Source organism: Planococcus citri, chromosome 2 (genome assembly GCF_950023065.1).
Source record: "Planococcus citri chromosome 2, ihPlaCitr1.1, whole genome shotgun sequence".
NCBI lineage: Eukaryota > Metazoa > Arthropoda > Insecta > Hemiptera > Pseudococcidae > Planococcus > Planococcus citri.
The window spans coordinates 6,632,232-6,651,426 of record NC_088678.1 but is presented as its reverse complement, the minus strand read 5'-3'; the positions used below and the strand labels follow the sequence as shown (position 1 = coordinate 6,651,426).

Genomic DNA, 19,195 nt, shown 5'->3' with positions numbered 1-19,195 from the left:
GATCTGCTTGGGGGTTCACAATGTGGTGAATAGGCAGTTCACACCGTTCGCACACTACTTGATTTGTCTTCATCCTAATAAATGAGAAGTTCAATTAAGTTTATGACGATTAATATCAATTTGAATGATAAGTATGTAAGGGTGAGAATAAATGCACCGTTACATGTAATTACGATGCCGAAAAAGATGTTCAACGAATATCTTTTTATTATCGTATGATTCATAATCTTCTTAGAATATTGTGAATGTTTTTCAAAAAAAAAAAAAAATTTTTAACATGTGAATAGAACAGAAATGTAACGAAATAATAATTAACAAATTTTGAATTTTCGTTATCGGTAGCTAAGTGTTCGTGCCGGTTATAATTATTCACTTACGTTCGATTGAAATATGACTTTATTTCAGAATATCAGCGATGATGGTGAAAATGACACTCGCGATGTTGTCGATGATATGGTTGAACAGTAACAATTCACTATTTACTTTTAAATCACACTTGATAATATAGAAGAATTTACGATGATATCGCACAGAGTTGTAAAAACACATTGATTGATCTTAGATCAGTCAGCGTTCTTTGCAGTGGTGTTTTTGTCGTTTCCGTTCCCCTCTGCCTATGTGGTAGTATCGCCCTCTAGGGTGATACTTCCGAAATGTAGGGTGGAACAGGAACTGAAACAGGTTTGGCATTACAACTGGGTATTGTCAAACTTTTTATCTGTGCTATTATCGGTAAACATGGTCGAATGATAACGACGAGTGATTTTTGTCTTTTGAGAGTAAAATGGAGAAAATTTGTTATGAATTTCTTTTTCTAGCTTTTGTAGGCCAATTTTATTTCTTCGTCAATCTCGTTGAGTGATTCCCATCATCGATGCTGCAAGGAACTGACCGGAGTGTGTATGGCTTTCATTAAGATGCAAGTCATAAGTACGTCGGTGAGTTTTTTGCTCGTTGTCACCATCGTTGTCATCGCTGGATATTTGGCTACGGTTCCTGCTTCATGTAATGATATTCTCGATTTATTGAACTTGATAAACTGCTTAAGTTTATCGTGCAGTGTGTCAAGTTCAGTAGTTTGAGTTATTAGCCTCATCGTATCGCTTCAGGGAGATAACCGGTGTAGATATTATTGAACTCGACGAATCTGATTGTTATAATTTTGATTTAAGCTTAGCTACCCGTATGTAGATGCTTCTTGTTTTGTAGTTACTTTTGCCTTATTTACTTTGTATTGTTTTATAACTACTGTACTTGTATTTCTTGTTCTATGTTTTGCTCATCAGTATTGTTTGTTAGCTTTTATTCGTAGATAAGAAAAATAAACCTAGCTTGTAGTCCAATAAAGATTTTTGCGCATTTATGAATAAAACAAATTTTAATGCTGATAAGTCATATACATGAAAGTTATATAGGAATGATAACGCTTAATTCTAAATGTCGAGGCGAATTTTTTAAACTTTACAACCTGTCGGTAGTAGAATTTGTAGACGTTTTTTCACCTCATCGCCGATGAAAATATCTCCTTCTTCTCGGGATTGCGATCCGCCTTCCCAGGAGGATCGCGTTTGCTAGAGCAAATAGTCTACGGACGTAAGCTATTTCTTCGATCGTGAGGTATAAGGTTATCGCATTTTCATCGACTTCCACCGCGCATAAATATCTTCTCCGGCCATCGATATCCATGTAGTAGGTGGATTCGTTAAGTCTAAATCTGTAGACAAGCGTGATATATTAGCAATTGTGATTGAGTATTTCGTAGTTTTACCATACACTTGTACTTACGTCATGATTTCTTGATGAAAAATTTCTACGCCAGTGTAGTGTTTTTCGGTGGTTTCTGATCTTAATACGTTTACGCCAGTGTAAACGTATTATACTTGTGTTACGTTAAAAAAATTATATGACACAATAAAAGCACTTTGTACGCCAGTATTTACCGCATCTATTCGCTTACTTGAAATCGTTGCACATTAAATAATCTTATGAAATATTGCTGGAGAAATTTCTTAGAATTTTCACCAAATTTCGTCAAGCACATGGCATTTGTTTACCGTGTAGCCGGTGTACCATACACCGGCATGGTAAACATGTAACGTACTTGTTGAATGTGGTTTTTTATGCTAATTACCTATAGCACGTGGTCGGAGTTTAATGTACTCGCGTTATGTACATGTGTACGAGGTTTTTATTATTACGTATTTTTCAATGAATGTGAGAATTTTTTGAAAGAAAAAAAAAAAAAATGTAATTTTTGATTTTTGTTACTACCTCGTCATGTACAGTAACGTAACATTATTAATGAAGCGTTATTTTGAATTGTCAATCGTTAATGATTGATTATTCGTAGATTTTTAACCTGTAATGTTTTTTAAAATGCGTTGCATTAGGGTAGGTTGCCATTCCTTAGGTAATGGTTCCCCTTTCTTCAAAATCCTAGGTACCGTGTTTTTGGGCATATGTGGAATTTTATCTATCTTCCTTGAATTGTAAAATTCTGTTAGGGGTGTATGTTTTTGTTTTGCAAACTCCCTTGAAATGGCCTGTATGTTAAATGACCATTTTTCAGGGTATACGTAACCCAAATGTTCTTCGAATTTTGAGTTATCTTCGATGGAGAAGGTAGAGAGTTTTTTTATTTCAGAACCGAGTAATTCATCGTCTTCTTCTTTTGGAAAAAATTCTTCGTAAGGTTCTTGCCAGTTGCCTAGTTCTATCGCTTGGCAACCTATGGTTTCTACGTCACTACCCATCCTCATTCGTTTAGCTAAAAGGCGAGCTGAGCGTTTTAGCTGTATTTTGGATTCGGTGGGTAATTTATTATTTTTATTATTCGGTTCACTAGGCTTAGTCTTAGTGGGCCTGTCTTTCTCGCTGAGGTGAGAGGTGATCGTCTCTTCCTCGGCTGTTCTCTCAGGTGCCCCTGTTGAACAGGTTGCCTTCGTGCTGTCTGAAGGGGTATTGTTTTTCATTACCGCTTCATTTGTTTTGACAGAATCTGGCTTCCGTGTTTCTACCTGAGAAGGGTTAATCTTTTTCGGTCTTCCGCGGCTTCTTTTAACAGGTGTAGGGTTTTCTATACCTATTTGTCTGGGTGGTCCATTCGTGGTCGCGGAAGCTGTGTTAGGGTTATCTGCGATCTCATCATTGTCCTGTGCTCGTCTGGCTCGTGCTCTTTCGGCACGTGCTATGTTCGCTTGAGTGCGGGCATAGTGTTCTGATTTTGCCCTGTCTTTTATGCTTATATTTAGGGGTGAGTTAGGTGGAATTGTTATCTCTTCCTCCTCGCCTGACTCGTCTTCTAGGTCATCTTCATAACTGTGTAAAAATTCTTGAATTTTTTCTTCAATTTCTCGATTATCTGTGAGAGATTGTAGGCAAGTATCAGTCTTCATGTTATCTAGTGTCTTTTTTGTCATGAAGAGAGTGAGTTGGCGTGCGTTGGAGATACGATTTATTGAGCTCCCGTCGGTAGGTGCTAATAAGTAGCTGTTATGTCCAGCGCGTTTAATTACAGTGAATGGACCTGTTTTCTTTTGGTATAATTTTCCACTCGTACGTTTTTCGAAGCTGGATTGTTTGTGATTAGTCATAAGCACCATATCACCTGGTTCGAGTAGTGTAGGATTAGGGTGGGTTTTGTTGAATAGGTACTCGTCTTCTATTCTTTTTAAGTACCTTTTCTCTCGTATGAATGTCTCGATGATCTGTCGTTCAGACATGTCGTCGGTTTTTATTTTTGTATGTTCGATTGTGTAGACCGCTTTTTTGGCAAGGTGGTCTGCAATTATGTTTGTGTGTTCGTACTTGCGTGCGTACACGTGTAAAAATTGTACATCGTCGAACTCTTTTTTCATATCTAAGATTTTTTGAAACAGTGCTTTGTGGTGCACAGGTTTCTTACGTGAATTTTTCCACTGATTCGTTTGCCAGATCGAAACAGTGTTGTTGAGGGCTTTAATTACGTAGTTAGAATCCGAAAGGAGTCTGACTTTCTTGATGTTGTTCAACTTGAGTATTTCCAATGCTGTAATTATAGCTTGGAGCTCTGCTAAATTGTTTGATATTTGAAATTCCTTGTTTTCGATTTTTTCAGATATGTTTAATTTGGAGTCTGGTGCAAAGCAGATTCCAATTCCTGCAATTGCGGATGGATCTCCGTTCCTAGAACATGCGCCGTCCGCTGTTATTCTGACGTAGTCGTCGGTGTCGAAAACTAGATCGTTTTCGCGATCGAGTTTTTGTTCTTTGCAGATTGATGACGTAACTGAGGGTACCTCTTCTTTGATTAGGCGTTCTCTCAGCTTGATTAATTCATGTTTGAAATTGAAAGTTACCTTGTCGTGAGGTATTTCAGGACAGGTTTCATCAGAAATACCCCAAGCTTCGTTGGGTTTGAACTTGAAAGAGGTCGGGGTATTGTTGAGTTCATTTTCAATTTGCTCTACGAATATTTTCCATCTGAGATGTGATTGATATGGATCATATCTCTTGTTTAGTTTCACACGTAGTTTATCACCTATACATCTCATTGTCCTTTCTACAGACGATGATTGTGGGTTATAGGCTGTTGTGTGCGCAACTTTAATATTTCTATTTTCGAGCAAGTTGTACCATGACTCGGAGATAAACTGCGATCCATTATCGGTGATTATCTTTTTAATCTGTATGCCACTTTTCTTGACGTCGTCAAGAATAGTTTGCATTGCGTTACAGACTATCTTTTTCTTAATCTGGTGCATCGTGCGTAACCAGACTCTGCCTGAAAAGATGTCTTTTGCGACGAGTATGTATTTCGGGTCGTTTTTTAGGGCTGGTATTGGGCCGTAAATGTCTACCGAAATTACCTCTCCAATCGCGTACGCTTCGATCTGTGCGTATTCTAATACTCTATGCATGGCGTAATTTTTATTTACCTTGCATATTATGCATGTACCTACAATTTCTTGTATGTACGTTAGCGAGCCTGGATGATAATATAATTGTTTAAATATTATCTCCAAACGCGCTGCCCCAGTGTGACCATAGGCGCAGTGTAGGTAGTTTATCGTGTCGTAAAATAACCTGTTGGGTAGGTAAGGTACCTTTGACCCGTCTTCCAAAATTTTGAGTAAAATTTTGCGCTGCATTTTATCGTTATGAATGGCAAAAACTTCTTTTTTGCGATTCTGCCTGCTAATTTGTTTTTTGTTATTAGCTGGTACCTTTTCTTCTAGCATTTTGATGATGTTTTTGCATTGTGGATCTTCTTTTTGAAAATCCGCAATATTTTCTAAATGTCTCATTAGGATGGGGGTATTTTCTGCAATGAAATTTGTTTCCAATTTCTCTAGCTTCGTCGTATGATATAAAGCTGGTAAATCTTTGGGTTCATTTTCAATGCGTGAATTTATTGAGTGGCAAATAAATTGGTCCCATTTTGCATCGTCTGAGACGCCGCTGTTTGGTTCAATGCTATTTATTTGCAGTTCAGGCGCTTCGACCTCGTATAGTGCCCTATTTGATAATTTCATATCAAATATTAAGTCATAACAATTTAATGTTGTGATCCACTTGGCTGCCTTGCGATGAGTTTGCGCTAGTTTCGTATACTCATCTTTGATGGGTTTAAGATTTGAGCGTACGTGGACTCGTCTGTTGTAAATCCACATTTGTAGTTTTTTAACACACGTCACCAGGGCCATCATTTCTCTGTCATATAGAGTGTATTCGCCTTGGTGAGGTTTAAATGCTACTGAGACGAACATGATAATACATTTTTCGTTATTTATCATGTGATAGAGAACTCCACTCATGGTGTTCTCTTTGATCTGAGTGTCAAGGTATAGGTCGCCGTCTTTAGGTGGTTGCGATAATTTGAAATCCTTTTTGTATTCTCGTTTTAGGATTTCAAATGCTTTCTGTTGGGTTTCGGTCCACTCAACAGATTCATTTTTACCTTTAGTTAACTCGTATATCGGGTTAACTATGTGCATGTAATTCGGAATGAAATTTCGATACAGCCCCGTATTTCCAATTAGTGCTAAAATCTCTTTTTTAGTCTTTAATTTAAACTGGCCACCTTTCGTGTGATCTTTTTCGAATTTATTAAATTTCTCGATTTTAGCACTTTGTTTTTCAATCGTGTTTTCCGAGAGTACAAATCCGAGATGATCCGTACGACGTTTGAAAAATTGGGTTTTGTTTGGGTTGAGTTTTAGTCCATTCTTCCTTATTAGTTCGAATACGTGCAGTAATCGATCTAGTGTCTCAGTGAATGAACTTCCTGCTACCTTCACGTCGTCTACGAACTTTGTCACGCCGTTTTTGTCGGGTATAGCTTGATTAATCATGTGAACAAATTCGCCACTTGATATTTTCAGCCCATATGGCAGTCGACAGAATTCGTAAACTTGACCGCAAACAATGAATGCAGTGTATTTGCGAGATTCTTCGTCGAGAACTAATTGCCAGAAACCGGCTGTAAAATCGAGTGTACAAAAGAATTTGTCACCTGACCTGTCAAATATGACGCTGTCAATTGTGGCAGGCTCCGTTAAAACGCTTTCTAGGAAAGCGTTTAGCTCATCTGCTGCGAGGCATAGTCGGATGTCACCATTCTTTTTAATGACTGGTGCCAGCGTGTTAATGTATGTAGATCGTGACGGACGTATGATACCTAAGGCTAACATTTTTTTTATTGTTTGTCTCAGTGCAGGGTTTAGTTTTTTCGAGGGTCGGAATTTTTCTCCTCGAAACTTCTTTAGGTGTCCATTACCTGGTATGAAGTTGAATTTCACCTCTTCGCCAACATATTTACCTGGGTTTAGACTAAAAATATCTTTGTAATTTTCAATCTTTTCTTGCCCCAGTTTGGCTTCTTCGGGGGTGATGCGTTTTTCATTCAGAGCTTCGTCGAGATCTTTTTTCAAATTCTTTTTCAAAATTTGAAATGATTGTTCTTGATCCTCTACTGTTATGGTTTTGTGACCAATACGTTTTGAGTTTCTACCTATTTGGTGTACGATGGTATGGGTATATTCTTCAACGTGATGTACTTTATCTACGCTAAAGCATCCCATAGCATTAGGGTATGTGTTGGGATCGCAATATGGGATCCTGATTTCTTTTTTGCCATTGGGTTTGTACACTGCACATTTATCACGTGCTTTGAGGGTGATGTCTAACTCGTGTATTGCTACCCTGCCCATAATAAATGTGCGTCCCGACGCTGGCATAATATAAAAAGGAGATTGTATGACTTCGGTGCCAATGAGTAATGTTAATTCAACGGCGTGTGTGCATCGTACAATCGAGTGATCAGCCATACGTAATAATACAGGTTTGTCCAGTAATACACATTGGACAAATCCTTGTGAGTTTCTATACACGTATTCTAACACTTGGTGTGATATTACATTGGGTAGTGCTCCTGTGTCCAATTGTAAGAGCATTTCCGCCGGACCTACATTGATAGGAATTACATATGTAGGATCGGTGCATTGTTCCGTGACCAAATGGGATCGTGCTTGTGAACTCATTTGGTTTGGCGTGATCAATTTTGTGTTGTTGATCGCGTCTATGTAATCTACGTTCTGAATATCATATTGGTTTTCAGATTCTGGCTTTTTTGAACTTTCATCGATATTTTGTATTTTTGAAAGTTGTCCTGCTTTGGCTTGTTTATGTGCATTTAGTGTTCTAAACATGCCTTTGTAGCTAGCCGCCTTTTTGGCAGGCGCGTAGTTAATGCTGCCTACCTGTAGTTCTGCGGGCGTTTGTTCAAGTGGTTCGAGTTTTGTCACTTGAGCTGTTTCCTCGAGTGGTTTGTTTTCTCCCGCTTGAGTATTTTCTTTTGTGATCGCAAGTGGTCTTTCAGTCTCTTGCGATGTTTTTGTTTCAGTTAATTGTTTTATTTTGGGCTTTGTTTGATCGTTCTTACAAGCCTCTCTTGTCTCTTTCCTGGCTTGTCTTTTATTTACAAGATCTTGGATTCCATGGCACATGGTCTCGTATGTTTCTCTGTAGGTTGAAATTGCAGGAAAGTAACGTCTTATCGCTTTGCTATAGTGGAATTTTAATGGGTTTGGTAAAATATTTTTGTAAGGCCCTGTTAGTGGTCTCGTATATTTTACCCCGGCTGAGTTTTCAATTTCTTCAGTAAGAAGAAATTTTAGTGATGGTTCTTTCCATAAGATTACTCTCGGGTCTTCGGCCATTTTCATGTATATATTACGAAAATGGATATATCGACCTAGGCCTACCTCTTTCTCGTTGATTGCGCCCATGTCGTCTTCTTTGACGCGTGGTTTTACGAGAGGGAAAAGTAAGATAATTAATTCAGCTTTCTTTTGTAGTAGTAGGTCTATGATGCGTGTGAGTAGCGTTTGTATCAACCTGAATGGTTTTTTTGAAAAATTTATTTCGAGTTGACCGGCTGATAATACGTATTTTCCATTTTTTGGAAAATGTTGTTCTTGTATGCGATCATATAAGTTTTCTAGCGTTATTTGATCGCGTAAGTACGGTGGTAGGCTGACGGGGAATACTATTTCGCCTCGTTTCATGAAGTGAACTAATCCGTCGCCTATCCATGTGAATTCTGTGAAAATTGTGTTACCGAGGGCTTTCAAGTTGCTAGACATTGCCCCGACCAGGTCTAGCTTTGGTCGTTTCCCGGGAAATTTTCACTTTCAGGCTCACTTAGTAATTCATTCAGAATTTGGTTGCAGTCCATCTCTTGTTCTGCTTCCTCTTCCGATTCTGGTTCTGGAGGTACGTATACCCATCCCATTTCTTCATGGTATTGTAGGCATTGTACTGGTATGGCTCCTGAGGGCATTTTGAAGTCGAATTTCTTCTTTTTTATGGGCTGCTGCTCCTTTGGGGTTGTGGTCGCCGCATTCGTATCGCTCGTGGTGTTAGATTTCTGGCGGTCGTCTTTGTTTCGATTGTGAAAGTTTTTCTTATGAAATTCGATTGGTAGGGGTGTAGGAGCCCTCGGTTTCTTTTTAGCAAGTAGCGCCTGCGCTAGTGCTTTTCGTAAGAATTCCACATCGCTCAATTTGTCGACATTTGAGCCCTGGCCTGTAGCTTGGTTCAAATTTGTGTTGGTTGTGATCGGTTTTTTGGAGGTTGTGGGCTCCTCTCCGATCATAACCTTTCTTTCACGCCTTGGATCTGTTTGATGGTTGCCTAGATATTTTAGGCATCCAATGAAATTGTCAATCGAATCACCGGCTGACATTAAATATTCGAAATGAGTGAATGGAGCTTTGTTCGTTAGCATTTCGATTATTTGCCTGGGTACGGCATAGTCCATGTAGCTTAGCTGCCTGGCCCATCTTGCCATTTCCTTAGCCATTGCTTCGAGGCTCGGAGCGTACGTGAAATTTTTTGTACACTCTTCCCATGCGTCGTTTTGTCGTTGCTTGCTCCAATAGTGCCTGAGAAAATCTTGTTTCACTTCCTCATATGTGAGTGAATCATGGAGGTTATTTCTCCATAATTCTGCATCATTCGCTAGAACGTTGCTTTTAAATGCACAACGCATGTGGTCTTCATTTGCGTTCGTACGTCTGAAGTATGTCTCGAATTCAGTTATGAATTCGTGTGGAAAAAATCGTTTCGCGTCGTTGTAAAATGCTCCTGCACTGCGTACAGAATTTACATCGATAGGCATATTTTTGGTTTTTTCCACATTGCTGTATCCTCCTCCAGAGTTGCGTTGATTTGGACGACTGTAATAGTCATCTGCCATCTTTTTGCAATCTTCTGTGAGTTTCGAGATGTTTTCTACAATGTGCTCAGTTTTGTCTCTGAGCTCAAGCTTAACATCTGTGGCTATCTTTAGAGCTTTGTCCGATGTCCTTTTATTGTGTGCTATGTCTTCTTTCATGGACGCAGCACACTCTTTGGCTTTATCGGACCAAGCGTTGCACGTGGTTTCAAATTGGTTCGCTTTGGTTTCAATTTGATATAGCCTTTCCTCCGTGTTAAGCGATAGTTTATCGAGGTCTTCTGACAAATCTTGAATGGCACCTTCGTGAATCGCGTAATTGGTTTGAATCTCCGATTCCATTTCAGCTTGCCATTTCCATGTTTGTTGGAATAGATCATGAGCTGGATTTTCCGGCGTCAAATTCTCAGGAATTTGAGGCTGTCTTGAACGAGCTTTTTGGTTCGGAATTTCTCTATATGCACTCTGAGGTATTACTTGGGGTGTGTCAGAAATCTCGGATTCAGCGTCGGTAGCATTTCGGTCCGAATTGCTTTCGAATAAGTTGTCGAAGGATATGAGTGGAGAGGTCCTGGACTTCTCCGCTGTTTGGTTTTTTAACTTAACTATTTTAACAGGTCTACCTCTCTTTCTATAGCGTGGACAGAAAGAGCTGTGTGGCGTGGTTTTGCATAGACACATGCCAGCTGTGGTTGGCATCGTCTTACCCTTATTTCTCAGATTTCCGGCAGGACCGTTTTGCTTTTTTGCATTCATCGTAAAAGGCAAAGTGGTTTGGGTAATGAAATGCGAGAATAAATGTTTCTTCAACAATAGCTTATTTGTTTAAAACTACACAATAGGTATTGACCTTTTTTAAAGAAATGCACTCGTGTGTATAATAGGGCGGTGGCGGGGTAGTGGAGGTTTTACCGCAACGTACTGTGTGGCTCCTGTTTTCTGTTGTCCAGTATAGGTATTTTTTACCTGTGTTGGATGTATAGAGAACTAGGTGCGTGAAAAAAGGTACACGATTGCGTTTTTTACAAGCTTATTGTTTCCTATTGAATTGGCATGTAACTTATTCTTTCAAAGGTACTGGCTTGGTAAGAGCTGGCCTTTATACTGGAATAAGTGTTAGATTTGTTCTTTCAAAGACACTGACCTCGGTCGATCTTTATACTGGAATAAATCTGTATAAATTACTGGCGTTTTGAAAACGAGAGTAATTTTATTTATTTTCCAAGAAAATAAATTTTTCCGAATAAGTGGCACTTGCGTGAGACTTATTCTTTTGACGTTTGGGCGCCAATGAGAGATGGTAATAGACTTATGGCCGGAGGGACTTGATGGGATATAACTAGTAACAAGCACGATGATTGACTCCTGGAATTATTCACCGGGAATAATTCCTCAAAGGGGCCAGACTAGCTCAAACAGCAATAAATTATTAACACTCCCGTAAATATATAATAAATAAGCAAACACCGTAGTGACTCACCAAATACCATATATTTTGGAATAACAATTATGAACGATTCACTTTAATACACAACTGATTATTACCGCAAAGATTATAACAAAAAACACCTTAACTCTAATGAAAGAAGGGATCGAATGAACGACCTTAAGGGTCAGTTATTAACAGTACTATTTGTCCGCGAATTACGCTACTCTGCGTCGACTCAGGATAGCGAACTGGCTTGGGATATTTGCTCATATCCTGGTCTAGGACCAGGACATCGCGAATATCCCAGTGTTACCAACCTGTGTCTCCTAATATCCCTCACGTAGACAATGTAGGCATGGTAGTATATCACAATTTGACTACAATAATGTGTGATATGTCAAAATGTACTTTTTCGAGTGTGTAGATCACGAATTTGATAATATTTTTTTTGTAGGAGTGGGGGGTAAGGGGTGAAGGGGGCGAAAAATTCAAAATTCGACTATAATGATGTGTGATATGTTGAAATGTACTTTTTCAAGAGTGTAGATCACGAATTTGATCTATGCCTTCAAAAACATACATTTCGACATATCACACATCATTATGGTCAAATTTTGAAGTTTTCATCGTTTTCACCCCCTTCATCCCCCACCATCCACCCCCACGAAAAAAATACCGTCAAAATCGTGATCGACGCCCTCAAAAACATACATTGAGACATATCACACATCATTATGGGCGAATTTTGAATTTTTCACCCCCTTCACCCCCCCCACCACTCACCCATACAAAAAAAATATTGTCAAATTCGTGATCTACACACTCGAAAAAGTACATTTTGACATATCACACATATGGTCAAATTTTGAATTTTTCATCGTTTTCCCCCCCTTCATCCCCCACCATCCACCCCTACGAAAAAAATATCGTCAAAATCGTGATCGACGCCCTCAAAAACATACATTTCGACATATCACACATCATTATGGGCGAATTTTGAATTTTTCACCCCCTACACCCCCCCCCACCCCACTCACCCCTACAAAAAAAATATTGTAAAATTCATGATCTACACACTCGAAAAAGTACATTTCGACGTATCACACATCATTGTAGTCAAATTTTTGAATTTTTCACCGTTTTCACCCCCTTCATCCCCCACCATCCACCCCTACGAAAAAAAATATCGTCAAAATCGTGATCGACGCCCTCAAAAACATACATTTCGACATATCACACATCATTATGGGCGAATTTTGAATTTTTCACCCCCTTCACCCCCCCCACTCACCCCTACAAAAAAAATATTGTCAAATTCGTGATCTACACACTCGAAAAAGTACATTTCGACGTATCACACATCATTGTAGTCAAATTTTTGAATTTTTCACCGTTTTCACCCCCTTCATCCCCCACCATCCACCCCTACGAAAAAAAATATCGTCAAAATCGTGATCGACGCCCTCAAAAACATACATTTCGACATATCACACATCATTATGGGCGAATTTTGAATTTTTCACCCCCTTCACCCCCCCCCCACTCACCCCTACAAAAAAAATATTGTCAAATTCGTGATCTACACACTCGAAAAAGTACATTTCGACGTATCACACATCATTGTAGTCAAATTTTTGAATTTTTCACCGTTTTCACCCCCTTCATCCCCCACCATCCACCCCTACGAAAAAAATATCGTCAAAATCGTGATCTATACACCCTCAAAAACATGTGTTTCAACCAAAAATTGTCATTAAAACCTTGTAAAACTCATTTTGAAAAAAAAAGTAGTGTGTTCATTCCAAAACATGCTTAGTAGGGTGGGTCGAAAAAAAACGTAAGTAGGTCACGGAATTTTCTGAAATTCACGTGATTCCTTTTGAGTTGAAACCACCCCAAAAAATTTTTAGCCCCCCGCGACCACATGGGGCTGAGCCATGTGGCCTCAAAGTAGGGTCATTTTGGCTAAAAATGCGCGTTTTTCAGGTTACGTATAAGCTCCAAAATCAATTTTCAAAATTTAGCCTTAGCACTCGTCAATACTACAATACTAGTATAATTTTTAGTACCCAGTATGACCGTAGCGCTAGTAGTTGTACTCTAAACCATGGGGGGTCCATATTTGTACCTGGGTCCATAATTGTACCTTCTCCTCCATTTATTTCAAAAATAGTGAAAATTGGGGGGGGGACTGGGTGGCTCTGGAGAGGGTTAGGTGAGTGTAGCAGAAAATCTGAGGTCATGTTCGTGCTCAGTGATATCGAATCATATGAAAACAATACCCTACTCATTAATGGTTTTTTTTTTTTCAAAATTCCCATTTCACCCCCACCCCCCTAAGATACATTATTTTCCAAGTTTCCACCACAGCGCACCAAAGCAAAAATTTCTAATATAGTATATGATGTTTGGGAGCCACAAATACATCCAAAAAACGTGTTTCCAAAATTGTACCTCTCAATCTTGATTGTAAATAGCCATAAAAAAACACCATTTTGAGGGGAAATGTGAGGGGAGGGGGTTGGAAATTTTTGTGGGGACACCTACTGAGGATATACGTAACTTCCAGAACAATTTTCAAAATCGGTTGAAATGAAGCTGAGAACTGTGTTATTGAAATTTCAAAAATGGGGGGTTCCCCAAAAAGGGGAGGCGGCGCACAGTGGGCCACAGACCCCCCCCCCCAAAAAAAACGGCGATAATTCGGATTCAACCCTCATCGATGTGCAATATGTCGATTCATATGTTTTCGACATCGTAGAATTCGAATCTGCACTTATTTTTTTTGTAGGAGCGGGGGGGGGGGTGAGGCGTGGGGAGTGGGAAAATTTCAAATTTCGCATATATATTCGTGTAATACCTATATCGAATAATATGTTTTCAAGGTCGTAGAGTTCGAATCTGCAGTTATTTTTTTGGTAAGGGTAGTTGGTGAGGCGTGGGGAGGGGGAAATTTCAAATTTGGGGTATATTATTATTATTGTGTAATATGTCGATTGATATGTTTTCGAGGTCGTAGAATTCGAATCTGCACTTATTTTTTTTGTAGGTGTAGGGGGTGAGGCGTGAGGAGCGAGAAAATTTTAAATTTTGCTTATATTATAGTGTGATATATCGATTAATATGTTTTCGGGGTCGTAGAATTCGAATCTGCACTTATTTTTTTTGTAGGAGTGGGGGGTGAGGCGTGGGGAGTGGGAAAATTTCAAATTTCGCATATATAATCGTGTAATATATCGAATAATATGTTTTCAAGGTCGTAGAATTCGAATCTGCACTTATTTTTTTTGTAGGGGTGGGGGGTGAGGCGTGAGGAGCGAGAAAATTTCAAATTTTGCTTATATTATCGTGTGATATATCGATTAATATGTTTTCGGGGTCGTAGAGTTCGAATCCGGAGTTATTTTTTTAGTAGGAGTTGGAACTGAGGCGTGGAGAGGTAAAAACTTCCAAATTTTGCTTCTCGTATTATCGTTTAATATGTCGTTTGTAATGTTTTTGACGTTCTTAATATCCTTGATTTGAAAAATTCATTTTATGCCTCAAATAATGTATTTCAATAAAAATTGAATCGAGTATATCATATTTTGATCTTAAAATTGCGATATTTCGGCAATTGAGAAGAAAATTGATGTATTTTTAATAGAAAAATGAACCTGCAGAGCAAAAAATGTGCAATTATGTGCAAAAAATCGCAAAAACATAGTATACACCACTCCCAAATACTGAATACACATCACTATGCAGAAGAGAACACACGATATTGCCCGATTACGTGAATTTTGTTCCAAAATAAGTTCTGATTTTATATAAAAAACTGTAAACTTTGAAAATCAGTGGTATAAGAAAACATCAAAAAGTAAATGTAGAATTTTTCACCTCCCCACGCCTCACACCTCCCACCTCTATAAAGAAACTAACTCCAGATTCGAACAAGCAGTTTGAAAAATAGGTACTGGTTACAATTTGAAATCAAAATCAAAACAGCAACTAAAAAAGAACCAATCAAAAGCCTGTAAAATGAAACTGGATCGCGAAAATTTGTATGCTGTGATGAAGTAGGGGTAGTACCCTTAAGTTACCCCTGTGTAGCGCTTCGGCAGATATAAACCTCTAAGAGCTAGAGCAATTTCTCTGACTTACCCCGAATTCCGACTTCCCCCAATGCACCTTAGATGGCTTCTTCATAAAGGAAAAAATTCAAACCAGTTTTACAGGAATAGACCACAATCCATACACGAAAAAGTGCTCTAGAAGTTAATTTTGTATTTTTTTTTCGGGAACCAAAAAAACGCGCTGCCAAAATGAAGGTACTATGTGCCCCATTCAGAAAAGTGCAATTTTGACATTTTTCCCTTGCAGAAATGGGGGGTGGACCCTCAAAAAGGTGATTTTGGGGACATGGTCGGAACCACAAAAACTCGACGAAGTGGTGTTGGGGGACTTCTCCCGATACCAAATATGTGATTTTTTTCCGTGACACCCTGCACAACTGCATAATTATGACACTTTGAATGCGATTTTTATGCATTTTTGGCCAATTTCGACGATAAAACGGCTCTTATGACCAGAGTATGGCCTGGAACCAACGGATTCTTAGACGTGTGTTAAACGAGGATATTTGAAGCCCAACTACGCAAAAACGGTGAAAAAATACATGCACAACGCAATTTTATGCGCACTAATGGGTTTGTCAGCTACCCCCCACCACCGGAATTCAACAATGCATTATCTATCCGATAATATCGATGCGACCTATCAAAATGGTATAAAATTTCGCGCTGAACTCTAAAATCGCAGACATTTTTCATTTCCACCCCCGCATGATGGTGTTTTGCCTCCCAAACTGAATCCAACTATGATATTGAACACATTTTGCACATTTCGCGTTGATGGTGAGGATTTATGTGTACGCAATCAGAATGAATCTCGTATTCGTTATTTGGGTATATTTTTGCTTCAAAATTTTTCATTCAACCTCCACCCCCTCCCCTCCCATTTCAAGACTATGTTAGAACATAGATTTTAAAACATAGACATGACCCATCGAAATGGTATAGAATTTTGCGCTGAGCTCGAAAATTGTAACCATTTTTCATTTGCACCCCCTCGGTGGAGTTTTGCCCCCTCCCTCCATAAAGCTAACTATGAAATTGAACACTTTGCACATTACGTGTCAATATATGAGGATTTATGTGTACCTAAAATTCAAATGATTCTCACATTCGTTATCTGGGAATGGTTCTGTTTTTTTTTTCATCTTTCATTTTTGCTCCAATTTTCTCATTTTTTCGTATTTTTCTCCCGTTGTTCTTAATTTACGGTTTTTTTCTCATTTCATTTCGTTTTTTCCGTTTGTATTTTTGGAATTTTTTATTTATGTTCCATTTTTTTGTTTGTATTTTTAAAATCATTTTTCTATTTTTGTTTTTACTCGCTTCACATCATTTTTTTCATTTACATTTTTTGTATCTTTCACTGTTGTTCCATTTTTTGATTTGTATTTATTTTTTATTTTTCTATTTTCTGATTTTATATCATTCCTTTTCATTTATACTTTTTTCATCTTTCATTTTTGTTCCAATTTCCTTATTTGTTTGTATTTTTTTCTCGTTCTTAGTTTTCTGTTTTTTTCTCACTTCATTTTTTCGCTTATTTTTTTGGAAATTTTAATTTATGTTCCATTTTTTTGTTTGTATTTTAAAATCGTTTTTCTTATTTTGTGTTTACTAATTTCACATAATTTAATTTCATTTACATTTTTTGTATCTTTCACTGTTGTTCCATTTTTTGCTTTGTTCCAATTTTCTTATTTGTTTGTATTATTTTTTTTCGTTGTTTTTCTTTTTCTTTTTTTTCTCATTTCATCTTGTAAGTGTTCAATTTCATAGATAGCTTTATGGAGGGAGGGGGCAAAACTCCACCGAGGGGGTGCAAATGAAAAATGATTACAATTTTCGAGCTCAGCGCAAAATTCTATACCATTTCGATGGGTCATGTCTATGTTTTAAAATCTATGTTCTAACATAGTCCTGAAATGGGAGGGGAGGGGGTGGAGGTTGAATGAAAAATTTTGAAGCAAAAATATTCCCAAATAACGAATACGAGATTCATTCTGATTGCGTACACATAAATCCTCACCATCAACGCGAAATGTGCAAAATGTGTTCAATATCATAGTTGGATTCAGTTTGGGGGGCAAAACACCATCATGCGGGGGTGGAAATGAAAAATGTCTGCGATTTTAGAGGTCAGCGCGAAATTTTATACCATTTTGATAGGTCGCATCGATATTATCGGATAGATAATGCATTGTTGAATTCCGGTGGTGGGGGGTAGCTGACAAACCCATTAGTGCGCATAAAATCGCGTTGTGCAAGTATTTTTCACCGTTTTTGCGTAGTTGGGCTTCAAATATCCTCGTTTAACACACGTCTAAGAATCCGTTGGTTCCAGGATATACTCTGGTCATAAGAGCCGTTTTATCGTCGAAATTGGCCAAAAATGCATAAAAATCGCATTCAAAGTGCCATAATTATGCAGTTGTGCAGGGTGTCACGGAAAAAAATCACATATTTGGTATCGGGAGAAGTCCCCCAACACCACTTCGTCGAGTTTTTGTGGTTCCGACCATGTCCCCAAAATCACCTTTTTGAGGGTCCACCCCTCATTTGTGCAAGGGAAAAATGTCAAAATTCCACTTTTCTGAATGGGGCACATAGTACCTTCATTTTGGCAGCGCGTTTTTTTGGTTCCCGAAAAAAAAAATACAAAATCAACTTCTAGAGCACTTTTTCGTGTATGGATTGTGGTCTAGAAGTTCTCGGGTACTTCAAAGTTGTACCAGTAAACTTCAAATTTTTTGGCAATATTACGAAGTAGTTTCACATGAAGTTTTACAGGGAGATCTACAGGGACTTCACTATAAGGGTCGTTAATTAAAAATTGACGCTAATAATTAGGTACTTACCAAAAAGTAGGGTTGGAAAAAAAGTCTTCAAAATTGAGATACCTGTTTGTATTTTTAAAATTACTCGTAGGTATACAGCAACTTACCGCAAAAACGTAATAACATAAAAATGTGTTTAAAAAAAAAAAAAAAAAAGCAAGTCCGCATTGTGGCAGCTTTTTTACAAAATATTTTTTTAAATGTTGAATGCGAAACGATTAAACAAAAGTTCTCATTGCACTTATTACATAATAATTACGATAGGTACATATCTCAAACCGTCAAAAAGATTAATCGCCATTGCTTGTGTTAATTATTTTTTTTTCATGGCTAAAAACATGACGTCAATACAATTATTTGCAAATTTAAAATTACGTTTTTATTTCAATAAAATATGTGCATCTATTATATAAATGAAAGCCCTGTTTTTAAGACCGCGCATCACTTCTTTATTTATGGACCGATTTTTTCGAATTTTTGATAGGTACGCGTGAAATTATGCCTACATCAATCTTAGCTATAAAAATCTCAACTTATTTTGTTCCCAAAAGCTACAATTGAGCTTTTAATTTTTTGTGACGTCACTCAGTTTCGAGCTTTCAGTTTGCGCTCGAATATTTCTTTATTTATGGACCGATTTTTTCGAATTTTTGATAGGTACGCGTGAAATTATGCCTACATCAATCTTAGCTATAAAAATCTCAACTTATTTTGTTCCCAAAAGCTACAATTGAGCTTTTAATTTTTTGTGACGTCACTCAGTTTCGAGCTTTCAGTTTGCGCTCGAATATTTCTTATTTGCTAAGCATTTTCCATAATCCAATTTATACTTCACAGACGAGTATTTATGATTCTTTGGGAAAGTATGTAGGTACCTACACGGGCCTGAGAAGAATATAATGTGGCCTCATTTCCAGGGATGAAACTACAATCATATAGATAGGATATGACTTATAACAAGCGAGGGTGGAAAATTTCAAAAATTTGTATTTTGAGAAACCTAAAAAAAGAACACAAAGCGAGGGAAGAAAATTTCAAAAATTCGTATTTTGAGAGAACTAAAAAAAATTGGTCCCATGTCTAGGGATGAAACTATGGA

General features: G+C 38.0%; 1 protein-coding gene across 2 annotated transcripts in view; it reads right to left on the bottom strand.

The window, feature by feature from the left end:
- LOC135834355 (fatty acyl-CoA reductase wat-like) overlaps nt 1–18,372 on the bottom strand; it is a 29,839-nt gene extending 11,467 nt beyond the window's left edge. The window contains exon 1 of one of the 2 annotated variants that reach the window (XM_065348217.1): nt 18,204–18,372. The gene's annotated coding sequence lies outside the window, so the exon portion shown is untranslated. Of the gene's footprint in view, nt 1–18,117 lie in introns of both variants that reach the window. The other variant, XM_065348215.1, reaches the window with a different exon arrangement.
- Between the last annotated feature and the right edge of the window lie 823 nt (nt 18,373–19,195).